Below are 15247 nucleotides of genomic sequence, written 5' to 3' on the forward strand. Positions count from 1 at the left end.
TCTATAACTAGTCTCACAGGAATGGTTCAAAGCATAGTCAGTAAGAAGAGTCACTCTTCTTGTACTTAAGTCGGCATTGGGCCTTTTGTATTTAATTTCAATGCAATTTCTGTGTTTCATCGTCAATAAGAAGGTCCAAGAGATACAGCAAACCTGAAGTGGAGCATCGGAATCTATAACTAGTGTCACAGGAATGGTTCAAAAGATAGACAGTAAGAAGAGTCAGTCTACTTGTACTTAAGTCAGCATTGTTGGCTTTTCAATTTAATTCCGATGCATTTACTGTGTTTCATCGTCAATAAGAAGGTCAGAGGGATACAGTAAACCTGAAGTGAAGCATCGGAATCTCTAAATATTGTCAAAGGAATGGTTCAACGCATAGTCAGTAAGAAGAGTCAGTCTTCTTGTACTTAAGTCGGAATTGTGCCTTTTGTATTTAATTCCGATGCAATTTCTGTGTTTCATCATCAATAAGACGGTCCAAGGAAAACAGTAAACCTGAAGTGACTCATCGGAATCTATAACTAGTGTCACAGGAATGGTTCAAATCATAGACAGTAGGAAGAGTCAGTCTTCTTATACATAAGTCGGCATTGTGCCTTTTTTATTTTGTTCCGATGCAACTTCTATTTTTCATCATCAATAAGAAGGTCCTAGGGATATAGTAAACCTGAAGTGAAGCATCGGAATCTACAACATGTGTCACAGGAAGGGTTCAAACCATAGTTAGTAAGAAGAGTCAGTCTTGTTGTACTTAAGTAGGCATTGTGCCTTTTGTATTTAATTCCGATGCAATTTCTGTGTTTCACCGTCAATAAGAAGGTCCAAGGGATACAGTAAACCTGAAGTGTAGCATCGGAATCTATAAATAGTGTCACAGGAATGGATCAAGATATAGTCAGTAAGAAGAGTCAGTCTTCTTGTACTTAACTGGCATTGTGCCTTTTCTATCTAATTCCGATGCAATATCTGTGTTTCATCGTCAAAAAAAAGGTCAGAGGGATACAGTAAACCTGAAGTGAAGCATCGGAATCTATAACTAGTGTCACAGGAATAGTTCAAAACATAGACAGTAGGAAGATTCAGTCTACGTGTACTTAAGTCGGTATTGTGAATTTTGTATTTATTTCCGATGCAATTTCTGTGTTTCATCGTCAATAAGAAAGTCAGAGGGATACAGTAAACCTGAAGTGAAGCATCGGAATCTACAACTAGTGTCACAGGAATGGTTCAAAGCATAGTCAGTAAGAAGAGTCAGTCTTCTTGTACTTAAGTCGGCATTCTGCCATTTGTAATTACTTCCGATGCAATTTCTGTGTTTCATCGTCAATACGAAGGTCCAAGGGATACAGTAAACCAGAAGTGAAGCATCGGAATCTATAACTAGTGTCACAGGAATGGTTCAAAACATAGACAGTAAGAAGAGTCAGTCTTCTTGTACTTAAGTCGGCATTGTGCCCTTTTCAAATTAATTCCGATGCAATTACTGTGTTTCATCGTCAATAAGAAGGTCAGAGAGATACAGTAAACCTGAAGTTAAACATCGGAATCTCTAAATAGTGTCACAGGAAAGATTCAACACATAGTCAGTAAGAAGATTCAGTCTTCTTTTACTTATGTCGGCATTGTGCCTTTTGTATTTAATTCTGATGCAATTTCTGTGTTTCATCGTCAATAAGAAGGTCCAAGGGATACAGTAAACCTGAAGTGAAGCATCGGAATCTATAACTAGTGTCACAGGAATGGTTCAAAGCATAGTCAGTAAGAAGAGTCAGTCTTCTTGTACTTAAGTCGGCTTTCTGTCATTTGTAATTACTTCCGATGCAATTTCTGTGTTTCATCGTCAATACGAATGTCCAAGGGATACAGTAAACCAGAAGTGAAGCATCGGAATCTATAACTAGTGTCACAGGAATGGTACAAAACATAGTCAGTAAGAAGAGTCAGTCTTCTTATACTTAAGTCGGCATTGTGCCTTTTGTATTTAATTCCGATGCAATATCTGTGTTTCATCGTCAATAAGAAGGTCCAAGAGATACAGTAAACCTGAAGTGAAGCATCGGAATCTATAACTAGTGTCACAGGAATGCATCAAGATATAGTCAGTAAGAAGGGTCAGTCTTCTGGTTCTTAAGTCGGCATTGTGCATTTTGTATTTAATTCCGATGCAGATTCTGTGTTTCATCGTCAATAAGAAGGTACAAGGGATACAGTAAAACTGAAGTGGAGCGTCGGAATCCATAACTAGTGTCACAGGAATGGTTCAAATCATAGACAGTAAGAAGAGACAGTCCTCTTGTACTTTAGTCGGCATGGTGCCTTTTCTATTTAATTCCGATACAATTTCGGTGTTTCATCATCAATGAGAAGGTCCTAGGGATACAGTAAACCTTGTGTGAAGCATCGGAATCGATAACTAGTCTCACAGGAATGGTTCAAAACTTAGATAGTAAGAGGAGTCAGTCTTCTTGTACTTAGGTCGGCATTGTGCCTTTTGTATTTAATACCGATGGAATTTCAGTGTTTCATCGTCAATACGAAGGTCCGAGGGATACAGTAAACGTGAAGTAAAGCATCGGAAACCATAACTACTGTCACAGGAATGGTTCAAAGCATAGTCAGTAAGAAGAGTCAGTCTTCTTGTACTTAAGTCGGCATTGTGCCTTTTGTATTTTATTCCGATGCAATTTCTGTGTTTCATCGTCAATACGAAGGTCCAAGGGATACAGTAAACCAGAAGTGAAGCATCGGAATGTATAACTAGTGTCACAGGAATGGTTCAAAACATAGACAGTAAGAAGAGTCAGTCTTCTTGTACTTATGTTGGCATTGTGCCTTTTCTATTTAATTCCGAAGCAATTTCTGTGTTTCTTCGCCAATAAGAAGGTCCAAAGGATACAGTAACCCTGAAGTGAAGCATCGGAATCCATGACTAATGTCACAGGAATGGTTCAAAACATAGACAGTAGGAATAGTCAGTCTTCTTATACTTAAGTCGGCATTGTGCCTTTTGTATTTAGTTCCGATGCAATTTCTGTGTTTCATCGTCAATAAGAAGGTCCTAGGGATACAGTAAACCTGAAGTGAAGCATCGGAATCTACAACTAGTGTCACAGGAATGGTTCAAAACATATTCAGTAACAAGAGTCAGTCTTCTTGTACTTAAGTAGGCATTGTGCCTTTTGTATTTAATACCGACGGAATTTCTGTGTTTCATCGTCAATAAGAAGGTCCAAGGGATACAGTAAACCTGAAGTGAAGCATCGGAGTCCATAACTAGTGTCATAGGAATGGTTCAAATCATAGACAGTAAGAAGAGTCAGTCTTCTTGTACATAAGTCGGCATTGTGCCTTTTGTATTTAATTCTGATGCAATTTCTGTGTTTCATCGTCAATAAGAAGGTCAGAGGGATACAGTAAACCTGAAGTGAAGCATCGGAATCTATAACTAGTGTCACAGGAATGGTTCAAAACAGTCAGTAAGAAGAGTCAGTCTTCTTATACTTAAGTCGGCATTGTGCCTTTTGTATTTAATTCCGATGCAATTTCTGTGTTTCATCGTCAATAAGAAGGTCCAAGGGACACAGTAAACCTGAAGTGAAGCCATTGGAATCTGTCACTAGCGTCACAGGAATGGTTCAAGACATAGGCACTAATAAGAGTCAGTCTTCTTGTACTTAAGTCGGCATTGTGCCTTTTCTACTTTATTCCGATGCAATTTCTGTGTTTCGTCGCCAATACGAAGGTCCAAGGGATACAGTAAACCGGAAGTGAAGCATCGGAATCTATAACTAGTGTCACAGGAATGGTTCAAAACATAGTCAGTAAGAAGAGTCAGTCTTCTTGTACTTAAGACAGCATTGTGCCTATTGTATTTAATTCCGATGCAATATCTGTGTTTCATCGTTAATAAGAACGTCAGAGGGATACAGTAAACCTGAAGTGAAGCATCGGGATCTACAACTAGTGTCACAGGAATGGTTCAAATCATAGTCAGTAAGAAGAGACAGTCTTCTTGTACCTAGGTCGGCATTGTGCCTATTCTATTTAATTCCGATGCAATTTCGGTGTTTCATCGTCAATAAGAAGGTGCAAGGGATACAGTAAACCTTGTGTGAAGCATCGGAATCTATAACTAGTGTCACAGGAATGGTTCAAAACATAGACAGTAAGAAGAGTCAGTCTTCTTGCACTTAAGTCGGCATTGTGCCTTTTGTATTTAATTCAGATGCAATTTCTGTGTTTCATCGTCAATGAGAAGGTCAGAGGGATACAGTACACCTGAAGTGAAGCATCGGAATCTATAACTACTGTCACAGGAATATTTCAAAACATAGGCAGTAAGAAGATCCATTCTTCTTGTCCTTAAGACGGCATTGTGCCTTTTGTATTTATTTCCGATGCAATTTCTGTGTTTCATCGTCAATAATAGGGTCCAAGGGATACAGTATACCAGGAGTGAAGCATCGGAATCTATAACTAGTGTAACAGGAATGGTTCAAAACATAGACAGTATGACGAGTCAGCCTTCTTGTACTTAAGTCGGCATTGTGCCTTTTGTATTTAATTCCGATGGAATTTCTGTGTTTCATCGTCAATAAGAAGGTCCAAGGGATAGAGTAAACCTGAAGTGAAGCAACGGAATCTGTAACTAGTGTCACAGGAATGGATCAAGTTATAGTCAGTAAGAGGAGTCAGTCTTCTCGTACTTAGGTCGGCATTGTGCCTTTTGTATTTAATTCCGATGCAATTTCTGTGTTTCGTCGCCAATAAGAAGGTCCAAAGGATACAGTAACCCTGAAGTGAAGCATCGGAATCTATAACTAATGTCACAGGAATGGATCAAACATAGACAGCAGTAAAGAGTCAGTCTTCTTATACTTAAGTCGGCATTGTGCCTTTTGTATTTAATTCCGATGCAATTTCTGTGTTTCATCGTCAATACGAAGGGCCAAGGGATACAGTAAAAGTGAAGTGAAGCATCGGAATCCATAACTAGTGTCACAGGAATGGTTCAAACATAGACAGTAAGAAGAGACAGTCTTCTTGTACCTAAGTCGGCATTGTGTCTTTTCTAATTAATTCCGATACAATTTCGGTGTTTCATCATCAATAAGAAGGTCCAAGGGATACAGTAAACCTTGTGTGAAGCATCGGAATCGATAACTAGTGTCACAGGAATGGTACAAAACATAGACAGTAAGAAGAGTCAGCCTTCTTGTACTTAAGTCGGCATTATGCCTTTTGTATTTAATTCCGATGCAAATTCTGTGTTTCATCGTCAATAAGAATGTCCAAGGGATACAGTAAACCTAAAGTGAAGCATCGGAATCCATAACTAGTGTCACAGGAATGGATCAAGATATAGTCAGTAGGAGGAGTCAGTCTTCTTGTACTTAAGTCGGCATTGTGCCTTTTGTATTTAATTCCGATGCAATTTCTGTGTTTCTTCGTCAATAAGAAGGTCAGATGGATACAGTAAACCTGAGGTGAAGCATCGGAATCTATAACTAGTGTCACAGGAATGGCTCATAACATATCCAGTAAGAAGAGTCAGTCTTCTTCTACTTAAGTTGGCATTGTACCTTTTGTATTTAATTCCGATGCACTATCTGTTTTTCATTGTCATTACGAAGGTCCAAGGGATGCAGTAATCCTGAAATGAAGCATCGGAATCTGTAACTAGTGTCACAGGAATGGTTCAAATCATAGACAGTAGGAAGATTCAGTCTACATGTACTTAAGCCGGAATTGTGCCTTTTTTATTTATTTCCTATGCAATTTCTGTGTTTCATCGTCAATAAGAAGGTCAGAGGGATACACTAAACCTGAAGTGAAGCATCGGAATCTATAACTAGTGTGACAGGAATGGTTCAAAACATATCCAGTGAGAAGAGTCAGTCTTGTTGTACTTAAGTCGGCATTGTGCCTATTGCATTTTATTCCGATGCAATTTCTGTGTTTCATCGTCAATACGAAGGTCCAAGGGATACAGTAAACCAGAAGTGAAGCATCGGAATGTATAACTAGTGTCACAGGAATGGTTCAAAATATAGTCAGTAAGATGAGTCAGTCTTCTTGTATTTAAGTCGGCATTGTACCTTTTGTATTTAATTCTGATGCAATATCTGTGTTTCATCGTTAATAAGAAGGTCAGAGGGATACAGTAAACCTGAAGTGAAGCATCGGAATCTATAACTTGTGTCACAGGAATGGTTCAAAACAATCAGTAAGTAGAGTCAGTCTTCTTGTACTTAAGTCGGCATTGTGCCTTTTGTATTTAATTCCGATGCAATTTCCGTGTTTCATCGTCAATAAGAAGGTCAGAGGGATACAGTGAAACTGAAGTGAAGCATCAGAATCTATAACTAGTGTCACAGGAATGCTTCAAAACAGTCAGTAAGAAGAGTCAGTCTTCTTGTACTTAAGTCGGCATTGTGCCTTTTGTATTTATTTCCGATGCAATTTCTGTGTTACATCGTCAATAAAAAGGTCCAAGGGATAGAGTGAACCTGAGGTGAAGCATCGGAATCTATAACTAGTGTCACAGGAATGGTTCAAAACATAGACAGGATGAAGAGTCAGTCTTCTTGCACTTAAGTCGGCATTGTGCCTTTTCTATTTAATTCCGATGCAATTTCTGTGTTTCGCCGCCAATACGAAGGACCAAAGGATACAGTAACCCTGAAGTGAAGCATCGGAATCCATACCTAATGTCACAGGAATGGTTCAAAACATAGATAGTAGGAATAGTCAGTCTTCTTATACTTATGTCGGCATTGTGCCTTTTGTATTTATTTCCGATGCAATTTCTGTGTTTCATCGTCAATAAGAACGTCAGATGGATACAGTAAACCTGAGGTGAAGCATCGGAATCTATAACTAGTGTCACAGGAATGGCTCATAACATATCCAGTAAGAAGAGTCAGTCTTCTTCTACTTAAGTTGGCATTGTACCTTTTGTATTTAATTCCGATGCACTATCTGTGTTTCAATGTCATTACGGTTCCGCACTTACGTTTAGTGAAAAAAATACGAGCTTACGGAATATCGGACCAGGTTTGTGATTGGATTCAGGATTTCCTAGAGGAAAGAACACAACATGTCATTCTTAACGGTTCAAAATCTGCAGATGTAGAGGTAATTTCGGGAGTACCGCAGGGAAGCGTGATAGGACCTTTATTGTTTACAATATACATAAATGACTTAGTTGACAACATCGGTAGCTCCGTGAGGCTATTTGCAGATGACACGGTTGTCTACAAGAAAGTAGCAACATCAGAAGACTCGTACGTACTCCAGGAGGACCTGCAGAGGATTAATGCATGGTGCGACAGCTGGCAGCTTTCCCTAAACGTAGATAAATGTAATATAATGCGCATACATAGGGGCAGAAATCCATTCCAGTACGATTATGCCATAGGTGGTAAATCATTGGAAGCGGTAACGACCGTAAAATACTTAGGAGTTACTATCCGGAGCGATCTGAAGTGGAATGATCACATAAAACAAATAGTGGGAAAAGCAGGCGCCAGGTTGAGATTCATAGGAAGAATTCTAAGAAAATGTGACTCATCGACGAAAGAAGTAGCTTACAAAACGCTTGTTCGTCCGATTCTTGAGTATTGCTCATCAGTATGGGACCCTTACCAGGTTGGATTAATAGAAGAGATAGACATGATCCAGCGAAAAGCAGCGCGATTCGTCATGGGGACATTTAGTCAGCGCGAGAGCGTTACGGAGATGCTGAACAAGCTCCAGTGGCGGACACTTCAAGAAAGGCGTTACGCAATACGGAGAGGTTTATTATCGAAATTACGAGAGAGCACATTCCGGGAAGAGATGGGCAACATATTACTACCGCCCACATATATCTCGCGTAATGATCACAACGAAAAGATCCGAGAAATTAGAGCAAATACGGAGACTTACAAGCAGTCGTTCTTTCCACGCACAATTCGTGAATGGAACAGGGAAGGGGGGATCAGATAGTGGTACAATAAGTACCCTCCGCCACACACCGTAAGTGCGCTCGCGGAGTATAGATGTAGATGTAGATGTAGATTACGAAGGTCCAAGGGATGCAGTAATCCTGAAATGAAGCATCGGAATCTGTAACTAGTGTCACAGGAATGGTTCAAATCATAGACAGTAGGAAGATTCAGTCTACATGTACTTAAGCCGGTATTGTGCCTTTTTTATTTATTTCCGATGCAATTTCTGTGTTTCATCGTCAATAAGAAGGTCAGAGGGATACACTAAACCTGAAGTGAAGCATCGGAATCTATAACTAGTGTGACAGGAATGGTTCAAAACATATCCAGTGAGAAGAGGCAGTCTTGTTGTACTTAAGTCGGCATTGTGCCTTTTGTATTTTGTTCCGATGCAATTTCTGTGTTTCGTCGCCAATAGGAAGGTCGAAAGGATACAGTAAACCTGAAGTGAAGCATCGGAACCAATAACTAATGTCACAGGATTCGTTCAAACATAGTCAGTAGGAAGAGTCAGTCTTCTTGTACTTGAGTCAGCATTGTGCCTTTTGTATTTAATTCCGATGCAATTTTTGTGTTTCGTCGTCAATACGAAGGTCCAAGGGATACAGTAAACCAGAAGTGAAGCATCGGAATCTATAACTAGTGTCACAGGAATGGATAAAAACATAGTCAGTAAGAAGAGTCAGTCGGCTTGTACTTAAGTCGGCATTGTGCCTTTTGTATTTAATTCCGATGCAATATCTGTGTTTCATCGTTAATAAGAAGGTCAGAGGGATACAATAAACCTGAAGTGAAGCATCGGAATCTACAACTAGTGTCACAGGAATGGTTCAAATCATAGTCAGTACGAAGAGTCGGTCTTCTTGTACTTAAGTCGGCATTGTGCCTTTTGTATTTAATTCCGATGCTATTTCTGTGTTTCATCGTCTATAAGAATGTCCAAGGGATACAGTAAACCCGAAGTGAAGCATCGGAATCTATAACTAGTGTCACAGGAATGGATCAAGATAGAGTCAGTAAGAAGAGTCAGTCATCTTGTACTTTAGTCGACATTGTGCCTTTTGTATTTAATTCCGATGCAATTTCTGTGTTTCATCGTCAATTAGAAGGTCCAAGGGATACAGTAAACCTGAAGTGAAGCATCGGAATCCGAAACTAGTGTCACAGGAATGGCTCAAAACATAGTCAGTAAGAAGAGTAAGTCTTCTTAAGTTGGCATTGTGCCTTTTGTATTTAATTCCGATGCAATTTCTGTGTTTCATCGTCAATAAGAAGGTCAGAGGGATACCGTAAGTCTGAAGTGAAGCATCGGAATCTATAACTAGTGTCACAGGAATGGTTCAAAACATAGGCAGTAAGAAGATTCAGTCTTCTTGTCCTTAAGTCAGCATTGTGTCTTTTGTATTTAATTGCGATGTAATTTCGGTGTTTTATCGTCAATAAGAAGGTCCAAGGGATACAGTAAACCTCGAGTGAAGCATCGGACTCTATAACTAGTGTCACAGGAACGGTTCAAAACATACACAATAAGAAGAGTCAATCTTCTTGTACTTAATTCGGCATTGTTTCTTTTGTATTTAATTCCGATGCTATTTCTGTGTTTCATCGTCAATAAGAAGGACCAAGGGATCCAGTAAACCTGAAGTGAAGCATCGGAATCTATAACTAGTGTCACAGGAATGGATCAAGATATAGTCAGTAAGAAGAGTCAGTCTTGTTGTACTTAAGTCGGCATTGTGCCTTTTGTATCTAATTCCGATGCAATTTCTGTGTTTCATCGTCAATAAGAAGGTCCATGGGATACAGTAAACCTGAAGTGAAGCATCGGAATCCATAACTAGTGTCACAGGAATGGTTCAAAACATAGTCAGTAAGAAGAGTCAGTCTTTTTGTACGTAAGTCGGCATTGTGCCTTTTGTATTCAATTCCTATGAATTTTCTGTGTTTCATCATCAATACGACGGTCCAAGGGATACAGTTAACCAGAAGTGAAGCATCGGAATCTACAACTAGTGTCACAGGAATTGTTCAAATCATAGTCAGTAAGAAGAGTCAGTCTTCTTGTACTTAAGTCGGCATTGTGCCTTTTCTATTTAATTCCCATGCAATTTCTGTGTTTCATCGTCAATAAGAAGGTCAGAGGGATACAGTGGACCTGAGGTGAAGCATCGGAATATATAACTAGTGTCACAGCAATGGTTCGAAACATAGACAGTAAGAAGAGTCAGTCTTCATGTACTTAAGTCGGCATTGTGCATTTTCTATTTAATTGCGATGCAATTTCTGAGTTTCGTCGCCAATAAGAAAGTCCAAAGTATACAGTAACCCTGAAGTGAAGCATCGGAATCTATAACTAACGTCACAGGAATGGTTCAAACATAGACAGCAGTAAAGAGTCAGTCTTCTTATACTTAAGTCGGCATTGTGCCTTTTGTATTTAGTTCCGATGCAATTTCTGTGTTTCATCGTCAATAAGAAGGACCTAGGGATACAGTAAACCTGAAGTGAAGCCTCGGAATCTACAACTAGTGTCACAGGAATGGTTCAAAACATACTCAGTAAGAAGAGCCAGTGATCTTGTACTTAAGTAGGCATTGTGCCTTTTGTATTCAATTCCGATGCAATTTCTGTGGCTCATCGTCAATAAGAAGGTCCACCGGATACAGTAAACCTGAAGTGAAGCATCGGAATCTTTAACTAGCGTCACAGGAATGGTTCAAAACATAGACACTAAGAAGAGTCAGTCTGCTTGTACTTAAGACGGCATTGTGCCTTTTCTATTTAATTCCGATGCAATTTCAGTGTTTCTCGCCAATAGGAAGGTCCAAAGGATACAGTAAACCTGAAGTGAAGCATCGGAATCTATAAGTAATGTCACAGGATTCGTTCAAACATAGACAGTAGGAAGAGTCAGTCTTCTTGTACTTAAGTCGGCATTGTGCCTTTTGTATTTTGTTCCGATGCAATATCTGTCTTTCGTCGCCAATAGGAAGGTCGAAAGGATACAGTAAATTTGAAGTGAAGCATCGGAAACAATAACTAATGTCACAGGATTCGTTCAAACATAGTCAGTAGGAAGAGTCAGTCTTCTTGTACTTGAGTCAGCATTGTGCCTTTTGTATTTAATTCCGATGATATTTTTGTGTTTCGTCGTCAATACGAAGGTCCAAAGGATACAGTAAACCAGAAGTGAAGGATCGGAATCTATAACTAGTGTCACAGGAATGGATCAAAACATAGTCAGTAAGGAGATTCAGTCTGCTTGTACTTATGTCGGCATTGTGCCTTTTGAATTTAATTTCGATGCAATATCTGTGTTTCATCGTTGATAAGAAGGTCAGAGGGATACAAAAAAACCTGAAGTGAAGCATCGGAATCTACAACTAGTGTCACAGGAATGGTTCAAATCATAGTCAGTAAGAAGAGTCAGTCTTCTTGTACTTAAGTCGGCATTGTGCCTTTTGTATTTAATTCCGACGCAATTTCTGTGTTTCATCGTCAATAAGAAGGTCCAAGGGATACAGTAATCCCGAAGTGAAGCATCGGAATCTATAACTAGTGTCACAGGAATGGATCAAGATAGAGTCAGTAACAAGAGTCAGTCATCTTGTACTAAAGTCGACATTGTGCCATTTTTATTTAATTCCGATGCAATTTCTGTGTTTCATCGTCAATTAGAAGGTCCAAGGGATACAGTAAACCTGAAGTGAAGCATCGGAATCCAAAACTAGTGTCACAGGAATGGTTCAAAACATAGTCAGTAAGAAGAGTAAGTCTTCTTAAGTAGGCATTGTGCCTTTTGTATTTAATTCCGATGCAATTTCTGTGTTTCATCGTCAATAAGAAGGTCAGAGGGATACAGTAAGCCTGAAGTGAAGCATCGGAATCTATAACTAGTGTCACAGGAATGGTTCAAAACATAGGCAGTAAGAAGATTCAGTCTTCTTGGCCTTAAGTCAGCATTGTGCCATTTGTATTTAATTGCGATGTAATTTCTGTGTTTCATCGTCAATAAGAAGGTCCAAGGGATACAGTAAACCTGGAGTGAAGCATCGGACTCTATAACTAGTGTCACAGGAACGGTTCAAAACATAGACAGTAAGAAGAGTCAGCCTTCTTGTACTTAATTCGGCATTGTTTCTTTTGTATTTAATTCCGATGCTATTTCTGTGTTTCATCGTCTATAAGAAGGTCCAAGGGATACAGTAAACCTGAAGTGAAGCATCGGAATCTATAACTAGTGTCACAGGAATGGATCAAGTTATAGTCAGTAAGAAGAGTCAGTCTTGTTGTACTTAAGTCGGCATTGTTTCTTTTGTATTTAATTCCGATGCTATTTCTGTGTTTCATCGTCAATAAGAAGGTCCTAGGGATACAGTAAACCTGAAGTGAAGCCTCGGAATCTACAACTAGTGTCACAGGAATGGTTCAAAACATACTCAGTAAGAAGAGCCAGTCATCTTGTACTTAAGTAGGCATTGTGCCTTTTGTATTCAATTCCGATGCAATTTCTGTGTTTCATCGTCAATAAGAAGGTCCAACGGATACAGTAAACCTGAAGTGAAGCATAGGAATCTTTAACTAGCGTCACAGGAATGGTTCAAAACATAGACACTAAGACGAGTCAGTCTGCTTGTACTTAAGACGGCATTGTGCCTTTTCTTTTTAATTCCGATGCAATTTCTGTGTTTCATCGTCAAAACGAAGGTCCAAGGGAACCAGATTACCGGAAGTGGAGCATCGTAATCTATAACTAGTGTCACAGGAGTGGTTCAAAACATAGTCAGTAAGAAGAGTCAGTCTTCTTGTACTTAAGTCAGCATTGTGCCTTTTGTATTTAATTCCGATGCAATATCTGTGTTTCATCGTTAATAAGAACGTCAGAGGGATACGGTAAACCTGAAGTGAAGCATTGGGATCTACAACTAGTGTCACAGGAATTGTTCAAATCATAGTCAGTAAGAAGAGTCAGTCTTCTTGTACTTAAGTCGGCATTGTGCCTTTTGTATTTAATTCCGATGCAATTTCTATGTTTCATCGTCAATAAGAAGGTCCAAGGGATACAGTAAACCCGAAGTGAAGCATCGGAATCTATAACTAGTGTCACAGGAATGGATCAAGGTAGAGTCAGTAAGAAGAGTCAGTCATCTTGTACTTAAGTCGACATTGTGCCTTTTGTATTTAATTCCGATGCAATATCTGTGTTTCATCGTCAATAAGAAGGTCAGAGGGATACAGTGAAGCTGAGGTGAAGCATCGGAATCTATAACTAGTGTCACAGGAATGGTTCAAATCATAGACAGTAGGAAGAGTCAGTCTTCTTGTACTTAAGTCGGCATTGTGCCTTTTCTATTTAATTCCGATGCAATTTCAGTGTTTCGTCGCCAATAGGAAGGTCCAAAGGATACAGTAAACCTGAAGTGAAGCATCGGAATCTATAACTAATGTCACAGGATTCGTTCAAACATAGACAGTAGGAAGAGTCTGTCTTCTTGTACTTTAGTCGGCATTGTGCCTTTTGTATTTTGTTCCGATGCAATTTCTGTCTTTCGTCGCCAATAGGAAGGTCGAAAGGATACAGTAAACCTGAAGTGAAGCATCGGAAACAATAACTAATGTCACAGGATTCGTTCAAACATAGTCAGTAGGAAGAGTCAGTCTTCTTGTACTTGAGTCAGCATTGTGCCTTTTGTATTTAATTCCGATGCAATTTTTGTGTTTCGTCGTCAATACGAAGGTCCAAGGGATACAGTAAACCAGAAGTGAAGCATCGGAATCTATAACTAGTGTCACAGGAATGGATCAAAACATAGTCAGTAAGAAGAGTCAGTCTGCTTGTACTTATGTCGGCATTGTGCCTTTTGTATTTAATTCCGATGCAATATCTGTGTTTCATCGTTAATAAGAAGGTCAGAGGGATACAATAAACCTGAAGTGAAGCATCGGAATCTACAACTAGTGTCACAGGAATGGTTCAAATCATAGTCAGTAAGAAGAGTCAGTCTTCTTGTACTTAAGTCGGCATTGTGCCTTTTGTATTTAATTCCGATGCAATTTCTGTGTTTCATCGTCAATAAGAAGGTCCAAGGGATACAGTAATCCCGAAGTGAAGCATCGGAATCTATAACTAGTGTCACAGGAATGGATCAAGATAGAGTCAGTAAGAAGAGTCAGTCATCTTGTACTTAAGTCGACATTGTGCCTTTTGTATTTAATTCCGATGCAATTTCTGTGTTTCATCGTCAATTACAAGGTCCAAGGGATACAGTAAACCTGAAGTGAAGCATCGGAATCCAAAACTAGTGTCACAGGAATGGTTCAGAACATAGTCAGTAAGAAGAGTAAGTCTTCTTAAGTAAGCATTGTGCCTTTTGTATTTAATTCCGATGCAATTTCTGTGTTTCATCGTCAATAAGAAGGTCAGAGGGATACAGTGGACCTGAGGTGAAGCATCGGAATATATAACTAGTGTCACAGCAAAGGTTCGAAACATAGACAGTAAGAAGAGTCAGTCTTCTTGTACTTAAGTCGGCATTGTGCATTTTCTATTTAATTCCGATGCAATTTCTGAGTTTCGTCGCCAATAAGAAGGTCCAAAGGATACAGCAACCATGAAGTGAAGCATCGGAATCTATAACTAATGTCACAGGAATGGTTCAAACATAGACAGCAGTAAAGAGTCAGTCTTCTTATACTTAAGTCGGCATTGTGCCTTTTGTATTTAGTTCCGATGCAATTTCCGTGTTTCATCGTCAATAAGAAGGTCCTAGGGATACAGTAAACCTGAAGTGAAGCCTCGGAATCTACAACTAGTGTCACAGGAATGGTTCAAAACATACTCAGTAAGAAGAGCCAGTCATCTTGTACTTAAGTAGGCATTGTGCCTTTTGTATTCAATTCCGATGCAATTTCTGTGTTTCATCGTCAATAAGAAGGTCCAACGGATACAGTAAACCTGAAGTGAAGCATCGGAATCTATAACTAGTCTCACAGGAATGGTTCAAAACATAGACAGTAAGAAGAGTCAGTCTTCTTGCACTTAAGTCGGCATTGTGCCTTTTGTATTTAATTCAGATGCAATTTCTGTGTTTCATCGTCAATGAGAAGGTCAGTGCGATACAGTAAACCTGAAGTGAAGCATCGGAATCTATAACTAGTGTCACAGGAATGGTTCAAAGCATAGGCAGTAAGAAGATCCAGTCTTCTTGTCCTTAAGTCGGCATTGTGCCTTTTGTATTTAATTCCGATGTAAT

This window comes from Schistocerca serialis, chromosome 2, assembly GCF_023864345.2.
Source record: "Schistocerca serialis cubense isolate TAMUIC-IGC-003099 chromosome 2, iqSchSeri2.2, whole genome shotgun sequence".
Lineage (NCBI taxonomy): Eukaryota > Metazoa > Arthropoda > Insecta > Orthoptera > Acrididae > Schistocerca > Schistocerca serialis.